Source organism: Pongo abelii, chromosome 10, assembly GCF_028885655.2.
Source record: "Pongo abelii isolate AG06213 chromosome 10, NHGRI_mPonAbe1-v2.0_pri, whole genome shotgun sequence".
Lineage (NCBI taxonomy): Eukaryota > Metazoa > Chordata > Mammalia > Primates > Hominidae > Pongo > Pongo abelii.
In genome coordinates, this window is record NC_071995.2 from 6,304,459 (window position 1) to 6,317,910 (window position 13,452).

General features: G+C 46.9%; 1 long non-coding RNA gene across 1 annotated transcript in view; it reads right to left on the reverse strand.

Moving 5' to 3' along the window:
* The window catches only part of LOC129049304 (uncharacterized), a 57,692-nt gene extending 44,522 nt beyond the window's left edge, over positions 1-13,170 (reverse strand). The window contains exons 1-3 of the long non-coding RNA XR_008512299.2: positions 13,075-13,170; positions 10,082-10,114; positions 3,981-4,203 (exon numbers count right to left, since the gene is read on the reverse strand). This is a non-coding gene — a long non-coding RNA (uncharacterized LOC129049304). The remainder of the gene's footprint in view (positions 1-3,980; positions 4,204-10,081; positions 10,115-13,074) is intronic.
* Positions 13,171-13,452: the final 282 nt, after the last annotated feature.

The window sequence follows — 13,452 nt, forward strand, 5'->3', positions numbered from 1 at the left end:
CTAGGTTCAAGAGATTCTCCTGTCTCAGCCTCCTGAGTAGCTGAGATTACAGGCGCATGCCACCACGCCCATCTAATTTTTTGTATTTTTAGTAGAGACAAGTTTTCACCGTGTTCCCCAGGCTGGTCTTGAACTCCTGAGCTCAGGCAATCCACCCGCCTCGGTCTCCCAAAGTGCTAGGATTGCAGGCGTGAGCCACCGTGCCTGGTCAGGATCAGCTCTTATTCCAGTATAGAATCTCCACTACTCTGCAAGGCGTCGAGGACCCAGAGCTGACCTGGCCAAGCAAGGCAGTGTGTGACCGAGGGAGGCTAACATGCCCGGCAAGGACAGGCAGCGGTGCTCATAGACCTCAGCATAGTTTGGGCTGAACAACTGATCCTCTGTAGCACACTGGGAGCTGGGGAGGCATGGGGATCATTCTCTATTCTTAACGTATGGAGAAACAGGGCCAAGGAAAAGGGTCACTGACGCCAGGGACCACAAAGCCCCAGCAAGCCTGGAGAAGAGCATGGTTACAGTAGAAAGCACAGAGACACGGGAAATAGACCTACGTACAATTTATGTCTCAGACACTTGACTAGGGTGTCTTGGGCCTCAGTTTCCTCATGTAAATTGGAGCTAATAAAACATACCAGGCCAGGGCCAGGCATGGTGGCTCACGCCCGTAATCCCAGCACTTTGGGAGGCCAAGGCGGGAGGATCATGAGGTCAGGAGATCGAGACCATCCTGGCTAACATGGTGAAACCCTGTCTCTACTATGCACCTCCTGAGCCTTCTTGCTGTGGCAGTGCTGGGTGGCCATGGCTTCCACGAACTCCCGTGAGGAGTCGGGGTTGCTCAGTGGGATGCAGGCCAGAGTCACGATGCTGACGTGAGATGATACAAATTTGATTAAGGTTTATGGTAAAGTCACAGCTTTGTTTAAGACTGCACTAAAACTGATGACATTTCTGAAGCTTCTGACCAAAAATGTGGAGCACATAAAAGAAAGTCAGTTAAGGTTAAGAAGCATTAGAGCCGGGCACAGTGGCTCACATCTGTAATCCCTACATTTATTTTTATTTTTTTATTATTATTATTTTTTTTTGAGACAGAGTCTCACTCTGTCACCCTGGAGTGCAGTGGCACAATCTTGACTCACCACAACCTCTGCCTCCCGGGTTCAAGAAATTCTCTTGCCTCAGTCTCCTGAGTAGCTGGGATTACAGGCATGCGCCACCACGCCCGGCTAATTTTTTGTATTTTTAGTAGAGACACGGTTTTGCCGTGTTGACCAGGCTTGTCGCGAACTCCTGACCTCAAGTGATCCACCCACCTCAGCCCAAAGTGCTGGGATTGTAGACATAAGCCACTGCACCCGACCCTGATCCACTTTTCTTAATCTTTTCTTAAAAGAGTTATCAGTGATGAAGAAAATGAGCAGGAGAATGAAGATGAAATGCAAAGACAGTATTCAGCAAATTAGAGCTAGGAATCCCCTGAATCTCTTGGAAAGAGGGCTGGTTTCCTGAGTATTTGCTTGGAGACCCACATTTCTCTAAGCTCTTGGAGATGGAAAGCACATAGGAGTTCAAGTCCCCATCGGTGCTGGAATCAGCAACACCTTATCTCTAGCTTCTCCGGGAGCCCTCATTGGCATGGATACCTCTCCATCACAATCCCCTGATGTTGAAAGAGACTCAGGGGAACTTCTAACTCTTCTGCCATGCACCCTGCCCCAGCCAGACCTAGAAAAACCTAGACCCAAATTCAGTGGCCACCACCATTTTATATCAGGCTGCCCTTCATTTCCTTCTGGACCAGCACGGAGTCCCCCATCACCTCCCATGTTCCCAGATCCTCCTGCAGATACCAAAGTGTTGGAAGGCGTAATAGGCATTTGGTCATGAATGACATCTTGACCACTCTCTGGGTTTAAAGCAAATACGGAGGAGGAGGGTAATAGCACTTCAGTTATTTCAAATCTCTCTCTCCCAAGGAGAGGAGTATGTTTTCGGCCCTGGCTGACACAAGCAAATGTTTCATCATTTTCTCTATAATAAGAGTTAGCTATTGTATCTAGTATAATTTATATCTCCTTTCAATTGTAGTAGGTTGGAAATTGTTGAATAACCAATGTATAAACACAGTCTAGCCAAGAAAACAGAATCCAAAACAGGTAATTCATCAGAGAGAATTTAATATAGGAAACTGGTTAAGCAAGTATTGAAAAATCACTAAGAGAACAAAGAAGTAATGCAGAAATCATAGCCAGGGAAAACAGCTGCCAGCCCTAGGGCTGCGGGACAGAAGGAAGAGATGGGATTATCAGATCCTAGAAGCCCAGAGGAGGGGCTCTGCAGAGTTGGGGCTCAGACCTTGAGGAGGGGTCATGTCCCAGCTGTTGCTGGTGACTCTGGGGGCTGTGGAGAGGCAACTCTTAAAACTTTCCCAAGGTGAGCAAGCAAGAAAGGAAAAGCTGGCCACCCCCTCTTCCCCACAGCCTGGCTTCTCCCAGCAGAGGGAAAGCTGTCATAACTTGAATATAATCGGAATCTTTGACAGTTACCTACAACTGAGCATCATCACCCTGGAATTAAGACTGTGTTTTGCAGCTTGAAGTCACTATATGGGACTTCACCCTAAAAGGGATCAAGAAAGTCTGAGACTGGTCACATATCTATCTTGAGCCAGGGAACAACTACCCCCACTGACCACAATTTAGGAAAAACACAAGACAGAAGAAAGGTGCTTTAAGATCGCAACCCACCAACCCTGCTTGTTCCACCTACCAGGTACAAATACAACGTGCTTGGCGCATAGGAAACACACAATACACGGCATTTCTCCTATGGAATCCTATTGACTGAAACGTAAGAGTGTTGAACTCCACCTCACCAAAAGATTACAAAATCCTCAGGTTCCAGTTGTGCCAGGAGCAGGATTGTCCGAAAGTGACTCTGAGCTGGGTTGCATGCACGAAGAGCTCATTGGGATCCAGGATTCCCCTTCTCTGAGTGGGAGGAGCCACCCCAAGCTCAGCTTCCCACAACTAGTAGCTTAACAGGGAATTGCAGCATTTCCTGGTCCGGGAGTCTCCAGGGCCTGGGCTTGTTCCGGCAGCTGTCACCAGTTAGCACTCAAATCCAGACTGCCTGGCCCCAAGCAGTCTGTGGGTCCTTCCCTTAATAAGGCTACTTTCATATTTGCCCTGCAAATAAATGCCAGGGTCCCTTCTCTGGGACATGCCAACTCTGTCTTGCCGACCCTTGCTGGACCTGTAAATTTTCCCTTCTCTTACTCCACCTCCTCAGAAATAAATAAAAGGTCTTCTTTTACCCATGCCATTGGACATCGTGCGATTCATCCTCATCCCTGATGCTTTACAGGTGGGGACCCAGATAGAGCCCGTCTTGCACAACGGTTCCAAGTTAACTCCAGGGAACATGTGACAAGGGTAGATTGACTCAGACATGCAAGGCCCCTATATTTGGGTCTCTTTCTACCCAAATTTATAGACCTCTTCACACCAAATGCAGACCCTAACCCAACTGGATCTCCTTTGAATAAAACTTTTTTTTTTTTTGAGATGGAGTCTCACCCTGTAACCCAGGCTGGAGTGCAGTGGCGCCATCTCGGCTTACTGAAACCTCCGCCTCCCAGGTTCAAGCAATTCTTGTGCCTCAGCCTCCCAAGTAGCTGGAATTACAGGCGCCTGCTATGACACCTGGCTAATTTTTGTATTTTTAGTAGAGACCGGGTTTCGCCATGTTGGCCAGGCTGGTCTCAAACTCCTGACCTCAGGTGATCCACCCACCTCAGCCTCCCAAACTGTTGGGATTACATGCGTGAGCCACCACACCTGGCCTGAATCAGCTCTTTACCTTAACACATACGTGCCCACCACCACCCACCTAGAGTCCCTCCCTCTCTTCCTTATGAGGTTCTTCCTTCCCTCCAAGGCCCAGCTCAGAGCCTCATCAACCCATCATCAGACCTTGTGGCAGAGACCTCCTGCTGACCGTCAGAGGCCCTGCCCTGTTTATGGAGGGACGGTCGGTGCTGGAAGGGGCTGCCCAGCCAGTCTCCCTGCATCTGCAAGGGATGATGGGACCACCTCTTGCTGGTGGAATAAAAGTGGAAGTGGTGAGCGTAACTTCCAGCACAGAAGCAGGTGTGTCTTCTCGGCTCTTTCTCCTCTAACGGCTCAATGGAGGAATCTAGAGGAAGGAAGAAAGGATCTTGGATCCCTGAATGGCCTTATTAAAGGCACCTCCGCAAGACTGCTTGTGCACTGGCGGGGACGCAGTGAGGGGTATCTTTTTTTTTTTTTTTGAGATGGAGTCTCGCGCTGTCGCCCAGGCTGGAGTGCAGTGGCATGATCTCTGCTCACTGCAATCTCCACCTCCTGGGTTCAAGCCATTCTCCTGCCTCAGCCTCCCGAGTAGCTGGGACTACAGGCACCCGCCACCACGCCCGGCTAATTTTTTGTATTTTTAGTAGAGATGGGGTTTCACCATGTTAGCCAGGATGGTCTCGATCTCCTGACCTCCTGATCCGCCCACCTCAGTCTCCTAAAGTGCTGGGATTACAGGCGTGAGCCACCGTGCCCGGTCAGGATATCTTGTACTAAACACTAGGAATCCTGGGCTTGTCTGCTCCAGCAGCCGGCATTGCACCCCTCATTGCAACCCACTGCTAATTTGCTTGGCCTTCTGTGGCCATCTGATGCTGCACGTTACATGAGGATGTTTTGGGTGGCAAGCATCAGAAGCCCAAAGTCAAACTTTTTTTTGAGACACGGTCTTGCTCTGTCACCCAGGCTGGAGTGCAGTGGCGAAATCACAGCTCACTGCAGCCTCCTCCTCCCAGGCTCAAGCGATCCTCCCAGTTCACCCTCCCAAGTAGCTGGGACTACAGGCGTGTGCCACCAAGCCCGGGTACTTTTCTTGTGTATGGGTATTTTTTTGTAGAGACAGAATTTCACCGTGTTGCCCAGGCTCGTCTTGAACTCTTGGGCTCAAGTGATCCACCCACCTGGGCCTTCCAAAGTGCTGGGATTACTGGCATGAGCCACCGCACCCAACCCAAACATTTTTAAGCAATAAGGAAGTTCTGTCACATACAGGAAGGTCCGAGGAGGGGAAGTTCCATGGTTGACCATCCTTAGCACATCGGTTTTTGCCCTTGTGTTTATCCCTTCAAAGACACAAGGTGGCTACCACAACTCAAGGCTTCATGTCATCACGGTATCTATGTCTAAAGGCTGGAGGAGAAAATGTTCCTTCAGTGTGTCTCTTTTTTAAGAACATGAGCCGGGCGCAGTGGCTCACGCCTGTAATCCCAGCACTTTGGGAGGCTGAGGCAGTCAGATCACCTGAGTTCAGGAGTTCAAGACCAGCCTGGCCAACATGGTGAAACCCCATCCTTACTGAAAATACAAAAATTAGCCAGGCATGGTGGCACGTGCCTGTAATCCCAGCTACTCGGGAGGCTGAAGCAGGAGAATGGCTTGAACTGGGGAGGCAGAGGTTGCAGTGAGCTGAGATCACGCCACTGCACTCCAGCCTGGGCGACAGAGTGAGATTCCCTCTCAAAAAAAGAAAAGAATATGAAAAACATCCCCAGAATTCCCACAGAAGACATCTCCTTACATCCCGTTGGCCAGATACAATCACGTGCCCATTCTTTTTTTTTTTTTTTTTTGAGACGGAGTCTCGCTCTGTCGCCCAGGCTGGAGTGCAGTGGCGTGATCTTGGCTCACTGCAAGCTCCACCTCCCGGGCTCACGCCATTCTCCCGCCTCAGCCTCCCAAGTAGCTGGGACTACAGGTGCCCGGCAGCACACCTGGCTAATTTTTTGTATTTTTAGTAGAGATGGGGTTTCACCGTATTAGCCAGGATGGTCTCGATCTCCTGACCTCGTGATCCACCCGCCTCGGCCTCCCAAAGTGCTGGGATTACAGGCGTGAGCCACCGCGCCCAGCCACATGCCCATTCTTAAACCAAGGCAAGTAGGGTGAAGGAATTACCACGGCAGGTCAGGCGAAGCAGTACTCATTCCCCAACGCCCAGGGTTGGGAGGGTCCTGCCTTACCTGGAGCACGGGGCCTCCAGACACCCGGAGTCAAGTGGGACATAGCAACTTAGTGGCCCTAACACTGTGAGCCAGACTCATCTATCCCCCACATTGTCCTTTTATCATCTCAACCTGTGAAAGGTATAAAGTGCTGGGCAGCACATCCTGTGTTTTGAAGATTTTATAGGGAAAGGGTTGGAGAGACGGTGATATTTTACCAGGCACTAAAACCTTCAAGAAATGATGGGGAGTGACTCAGGAGTCAATAAATAATTGCAACAAGGTGATTCTTACTTTGTGCTCCAAGACATCTGTTCTTTCCTGCATTGTGACACAGGCCTCAGTGTTGGCATTTGTGAAATGCAGATAACCTGTCTAATCTCTGAGGTCGCCAGTCCTCTGGTTGTAATCTCCTGAGGCCAGGAGCTGGGTCTTCAGGTCTTCACTTTCTCTCTATGTCCCCAACACAGCTCTGGGAGCAGGGTTGACATGCAGTGTGGACAGTAACCATTCAGGAATTTTAACGTTTTCAGGCCGGGCACAGTGGCTCATGCTCGTAATCCCAACACTTTGGGAGGCTGAGGCAGGCAGATCATGCGATCAAGAGTTCGAGACCAGCCTGGCCAACGTGGTGAAACCCCATCTCTACTAAGAAAATACAAAAATTAGCCGGGCGTAATCCCAGCTAATTCGGGAGGCTGAGGCAGGAGAATTGCTTGAACCCAGGAGGTGGAATTTGCAGTGGGCCGAGATCGTGCCACTACACTCCAGCCTGGGCGACAGAGCAAGACTCCATCTTGGTGGGAAAAAAAAAGAATTTTAACATTTTCAACTCTGTGAGAGACCCCACTATTCATGAAATGGAGTGATTTGTAGCTGTTATCGAAGCATGAAATCTGAATTTCATGCTGTGAGAATGGTCTGCAAGAGTGATAGCTGGTGAGGGAGGCTGCGGGGTACATTGCAAAGGCCTTGTAGGGAGGGAGACAGACTTGAGCTCAAACCCTGGCTCTGCCACTTACTGAGTGACCTTGGACAAATCACTTAACCTCTAAACTCCTGGCTCTCCTCTATAAAATGAAGGGCAGGCTGGGCGCAGTGGCTCATGCCTGTAATCCCAGCACTGGGAAGCCGAGGCAGGTGGATCACTTGAGGTCAGGAGTTCGAGACCAGCCTGACCCCATGGTGAAACCCCGACTCTACTAAAAATACAAAATTAGCCAGGCATGGTGGCAGGCACCTGTAATCCCAGCTACTTGGGAGGCTGAGGCAGGAGAATCACTTGAACCTGGGAGGCAGAGGTTGCAGTGAGCCAAGATTGCGCCATTGCACTCCAGCCTGGGCGACAAGAGCGAAACTCCATCTCAAAAAATAAATAAATAAAATAAAATGAGGGGCAATTCCTACCAAACAGAGCATATGGAGGGACCCAGTAAATGATGGCCGACCTTGTCATTTGCTGCTGTGATCATGAGGTGCCCTTGGAGACAGCAGGAGGTATGAATGAGGAAACTCGGCTCTGGGGCTGGACCCAGAGTGTTGGAGGCGGGTTGCTCAGGCTACTAAGGCAGTTTGGGGTGCACTAGTGAGGAAAGAGCCGGCAGCAGGCCGAAGGCCAGGAATGGGCAGGAAAGGGTTAGAGTTATAGATCTTGGAAAAAGGAGTAAGCACCGGCCGTTGCAACCATCTACAGACTCACTGGGACATTTCTTGAAGATTTTCAAGCCCGGTAAAATTTCTGTATTTGAGCACTACCCCTAGAAAGTCTTGGTAATTTCAGGATTTACGATAAAATCTTTCCAATGACCTGGTCTCTCGGTTTTTTGACCTCCTCACTCACTCTTGTGGCCAGAGGCTTTCAAACTTGTTTGTCTATGACCCAACCATATGTGTGACTCAGTACACACAGGCACCATATAGAAATACACACATCTGGCTGGGCACGGTGGTTCATGCCTATAATCCCAGCACTTTAGGAGGCTGAGGTGGGTGGATCACGAGGTCAGGAGATCGAGACCATCCTGGCTAACACAGTGAAACCCCGTCTCTCCTAAAAATACAAAAATATTAGCCAGGCGTGGTGGCAGCTACCTGTAGTCGCAGCTACTCGGGAGGCTGAGGCAGGAGAATTGCTTGAACCTGGGAAGCGGAGGTTGCAGTAAGCCGAGATCGTGCCACTGCACTCCAGCCTGAACGACAGAGCAAGACTCCATTTCCAAAAAAAAAAACAAACAAACAAACAAAAACAACAAAAAAAACCCACATCTGCATATATAAAATTAAAATTAAAGTTTTATGATATGATACATATCCTTGCTGCATGCAATGTGCCCTGCTATTTTCTATTCTATTCTATTCTATTTCATTTTTATAGATGCTGGTCGTAACCCACTAACTTAATTTTATGATCCACTAGTGGGCTGTGTCTCTCAATTTGAAAAACACTGCCCCAGACTTTTTTTTATTACTTCACTCCAGTTTTAGAAATTGAGATGTTGATGGGAGCCAGGTGCACTGGTGTACACTACAAGGGTGCGCCTGTAGTCCCAGACCCTCAGGAGGCTGAGGCAGGAGGGCCACTTGAACCCAGGAGTTTGAGACTCCATCTCTACATTTAAACTTTTTAAATTTTTTTAAATGTTGAGGAGAAACCAGCAATGAAGACTGAGATGAAGTAGCCAATAAAGTAGAAAAAAGAGACCCTTCATTACCTCAATCCAAGCATCACAGTCTCCAATCCCTTTCTGTCATTCGAACTCACTCCAGCCCTACCCTACCCAGAACCTCTGATCCACTGACCTTACCACCTTCTCCTTGTCTCTCACATCTTCCTGATGTCACTTCCCCTTTATCTGATTTAGATTACATAGGGCATAATAATCCATTACTTGGGCTGGGCATGGTGGCTCATGCCTATAATCCTAGCACTTTGGGAGGCCAAGCCGGGTGGATCGTCTGAGATCCAAAGTTCTAGACCAGCCTGGTCAACATGGTAAAACCCTGTCTCTACTAAAAATACAAAAATTAGCCGGGCTTGGTGGCAGGCGCCTGTAATCCCAGCTATTCAGGAGGCTGAGGCAGGAGAATCGCTTGAACCCGGGAGGCCGAAGTTGCAGTGAGCCAAGATCGTGCCACTGCACTCCAGCCTGGGGGACAAGAGTGAGACTTCATCTCAAATAATAATAATAATAATAATAATCCATTACTTGATTTGTGTAATAAATAGTTACTGGCCGGGTGCGGTGGCTCACGCCTGTAATCCCAGCACTTTGGGAGACCAAGGTGGATGGATTGCCTGAGGTCAGGAGTTCAAGATCAGCCTGGCCAACATGGCGAAACCCCGTCTCTACTAAAAATACAAAAAAATTAGCTGGGTGTGGTGGTGGGCGCCTGTAATCTCAGCTACTAGGGAGGCTGGGGCAGGAGAATCGCTTGAACCCGGGAGGTGGAGGTTGCAGTGAGCAGAGATCACGCCATTGCACTCCAGGCTGGGTGATAGAGCAAAACTCTGTCTCAAAAAACAAACAAAAAAAATAGTTACTGAGGGCCCACTCTGTGCCAAGCACTGTTCTAAGGTACTAAAGATACAGGAGTGAACAAAACAAAAGACTGGCCTGTGAACATGTTTTTACTGGGGGGAAACAGACAATAACAAAATAAACAAGGGCCAGGCGCAGTGGCTCACGCTTGTAATCCCAGCACTTTGGGAGGCCAAGGCGGTCAGATCACCTGAGGTTGGGAGTTCGAGACCAGCGTGACCAACATGGAGAAACCCCGTCTCTACTAAAAAACACAAAAGTAGCCGGGTGTGGTGGTGCATGCCTATCATCCCAGCTACTCGGGAGGCTGAGGCAGGAGAATTGCTTAAACCCAGGAGGTGAAGGTTGTGGTGAGCCAAGATTGCGCCATTGTACTCCAGCCTGGGCAACAAGAGCAAAACTCCGTCTCAAAAAAAAAAATGAAGAAGGAAAAAAGGAAAATAAACAAGAACATTTAAACTATTTCAGTGTACAGGCATACCTCAGAGAACATTGCAGGTTCGGTTCCAGATCACTGCATTAAAATAAATATTGCAATAAAGTGAGTCACACAAATTTTTGGTTTCCCAGTGCATATAAAAATTATGTTTATACCACACTGTAGTCTATTAAATGTGCAATAGCATTATGTCTAAAAAAAGTACATATCTTAATTTAAAAATACTTTATTGCTAAACAAAATCATGCTAACAATCATCTGATCCTTCAGCAAGTCATATCTTTCTGCCTTAATGGATGGCTGCTGACTGATCGGAATGATGGTTGCTGAAGTTTGGGGTGGCTGTGGCAATTTCTTCAAATAAGGCAACATGAACTTTTCTGCATTGATTGACTCTTCCTTTCATAAAATATTTCTTTGTAGCCTGCAATGGTGTCTGGTAGCATTTTACCCATAGTAGAACTCTTTCAAAATTGGAGTCAGTCCTTTCAAACCCTGCCACTGTTTTATCAACTAAGTTTGTGTAATATGCTAAATTATTTGTTGTCATTTTCACAATGTTCATAGCATCTTCACCAGAAGTAGATGCCGTCTCAAGAAACCACTTTCTTTGCTCATCCATAGGAAGCAACTCCTCATCTATTAGTTTAGTGCAAAAGTAATTGTGGTTTTGCCATTACTTTGAATAGTTTACTAAATATTAATATTAAAGTTTTCTCATGAGATTGCAGCAATTCAGTCACATATTCAGGCTTCACTTCTAATTCTAGTTCTCTTGCTACTTTCAACACATCTGCAGTTTCTTCCTCCACTGAAGTCTCGAACCCATCAAAGACATCTATGAGGGTTGGAGTCAACTTCTTCCAAACTCCTGTTAATGTTGCTATTTTGACCTCCCCCCATGAATCACGAATGTCCTTAATGGCATCTAGGATGGTGAATCCTTCCCAGAAAGTTTTCAGTTTACTTTGCCCAGATTCATCACAGAAATCACTATCTGTGGCAGCCATAGCTTTGTAAGATATATTTCTTAAATAATAAGACTTGAAAGTCAAAATTACTCCTTGATCCATGGGCTGCAGAATCAATGTGTTAGCAGGCGTGAAAACAGCATTAATCTCCTTGTATGTCTTCATCACATCTCTTGGGTGACCAAGTGTCTGTCCATGAGCAATAATATTTTGAAATAAATTTTTTTTTCTAAGCAGTAGGTCTCAACAGAGGGCTTAAAATGTTCAGTAAACCATATTATAATGGTTAACAGACATGCTGTTATCCAGGATTCATTGTTCCATTTATAGAGCACAGCAGAGTAGGTTTAGCACAATTCTTAAGGGCCCTGCAATTTTAGGAATTGTCAATGAGCATTGGTTTCAACTTAAAGTCACCAGCTGCCTCAGCCTTTAACAAGAGAGTCATCCTTTCCTTTGAAGTTTTGAAGCCAGTTGTTGACTTCTCCTCTCTAGCCATGAAAGTCCTAGATGGCATCTTCTCCCAGTAGATACCTGTTTTGTTTACATTTAAAACCTGTTGTTTAGTGTTGCCATCTCATCAGTTATCTTAGCAAGATCTTCTGGATAACTTGCAGCTTCTACATCAGTACTTGCTACTTTACATTGTATTTTTAGGTTACGGAGATGGCTTATTTCCTTAAACCTCATGAACCAAACTCTGCTAGCTTCCAACTTTTCTGCAGCTTCCTTACCTTATTCAGCCTCACTGAATTGAATCAAAGAGAGTTGGAGCCTTGTTATGGATTAGGCTTTGGTTTAAGGAAATGTAGCTGATTTGATCTTCTATCCAGACCACTCAAACTTTCTCCTTATCAGCAATAGGCTGTGTTGCTTTCTTATCATCTGTATATTTACTGGAGTAGCACATTTAATTTCCCTCAAGAACTTTTATTTTTAACACACTAATTGGCTGCTTGGCACAAGAGGCCTAGCTTTCAGCCTTCTTCGCTAAGCTTAATTGTTTCTAGCTTTTGATTTAAAGTGTGAAACATGTGACTCTTCCTTTCTCTTGAACACTTAGAGGCCACTGTAGGGTTATTAATGGGCTTCATTTCAATATTGTTGTGTTTTAAGGGATAGGGGCCAGAGGAGAGGAAGAGAGACAGGGAAATGGAGGGTCAGGTCAGTGGAGCAGTCAGAACACACACAACATTTATTGATTAAGTTCACCATCTTATCTGGGCACCATTCGTGGTGCCCTAAAACAATCAGAATAGTAACATCAAAGATCACTAATCATGGGTCACCATAACAGATATATTAATAATGAAAAAGTTTGACATATGGCAAGAATTACCAAAATGTGACAGAGACATGAAGTGAGCACAGGCTGTTGGAAAATTGTGCCAATAGACTTGCGGGACATGAGATTGCCACAAATCTTCAATTAAAAAAAAAAAATGCTGGGCACAGTGGCTCACGCCTGTAATCCCAGCACTTTGGGAGGCCGAGGCGGGCAGATCATGAGGTCAGCAGATCAAGACCATCCTGGCTAACACAGTGAAACCCCGTCTCTACTAAAAATACAAAAAAATTAGCTGGGCGTGGTGGCGGGTGCCTGTAGTCCCAGCTACCCGGGAGGCTGAGGCAGGAGAATCGTGTGAACCTGGAAGGCGGAGCTTGCAGTGAATCAATATCGCGCCACTGCACTCCAGTCTGGGCGACACAGCGAGACTACGTCTCAAAAAAAAAAAAAAAGTAATATCTGCAAAGTGCGATAAAGCAAAGTGCGATAAAGCAAAGCGCAATAAAATGAGGTGTGCTCATAACAGCCAATGCAAAGGCCTGAGGCACGAGGGTGCCTGCAGGTCCCAGGCACAGCACAGAGACCAAATAGGCTGAAACAGAGTGAGCAGGAGGAAGAGTAGGCCAGACACGGTGCTCACACCTGTAATCCCAGCACTTTGGGAAGCTGAGGCAGGAGGATGACTTGAGGCCAGAAATTCAAGACCAGCCTGGGCAACATAGTGAGACCCCATCTCTACAAAAAATTTAAAATTACTTGGATGTGGTGGCTCTCACCTGTAGTCCCAGATACTCGGGACACTTCCAGTGCTTCAGCCCAGGAAGACGAGGCTGCAGTGAGCCATGATCATGCCACTGCACTCTAGCCCGGGTGACACAGTGAGACTCTAGCACAAAAAAAAAACCAAAAAAAAAACATATATATATGTATATATACACACACACAGACATATATATGTGTATATATATGTATTACGTGTGTGTGTGTGTGCATATGTATATACGCATATAAAAGAGAGAATAATCAAGAGGAGATCAGAAGGGAAGTGACAAGCAAGATGATCTCATAGGCCATTCCAAGAACTTTGGGTTTGGCTCTGAATGAGATAGGCAGTCATTCATGGCAGGGTTTGAACAGAAGGAGTGTCTTGATCT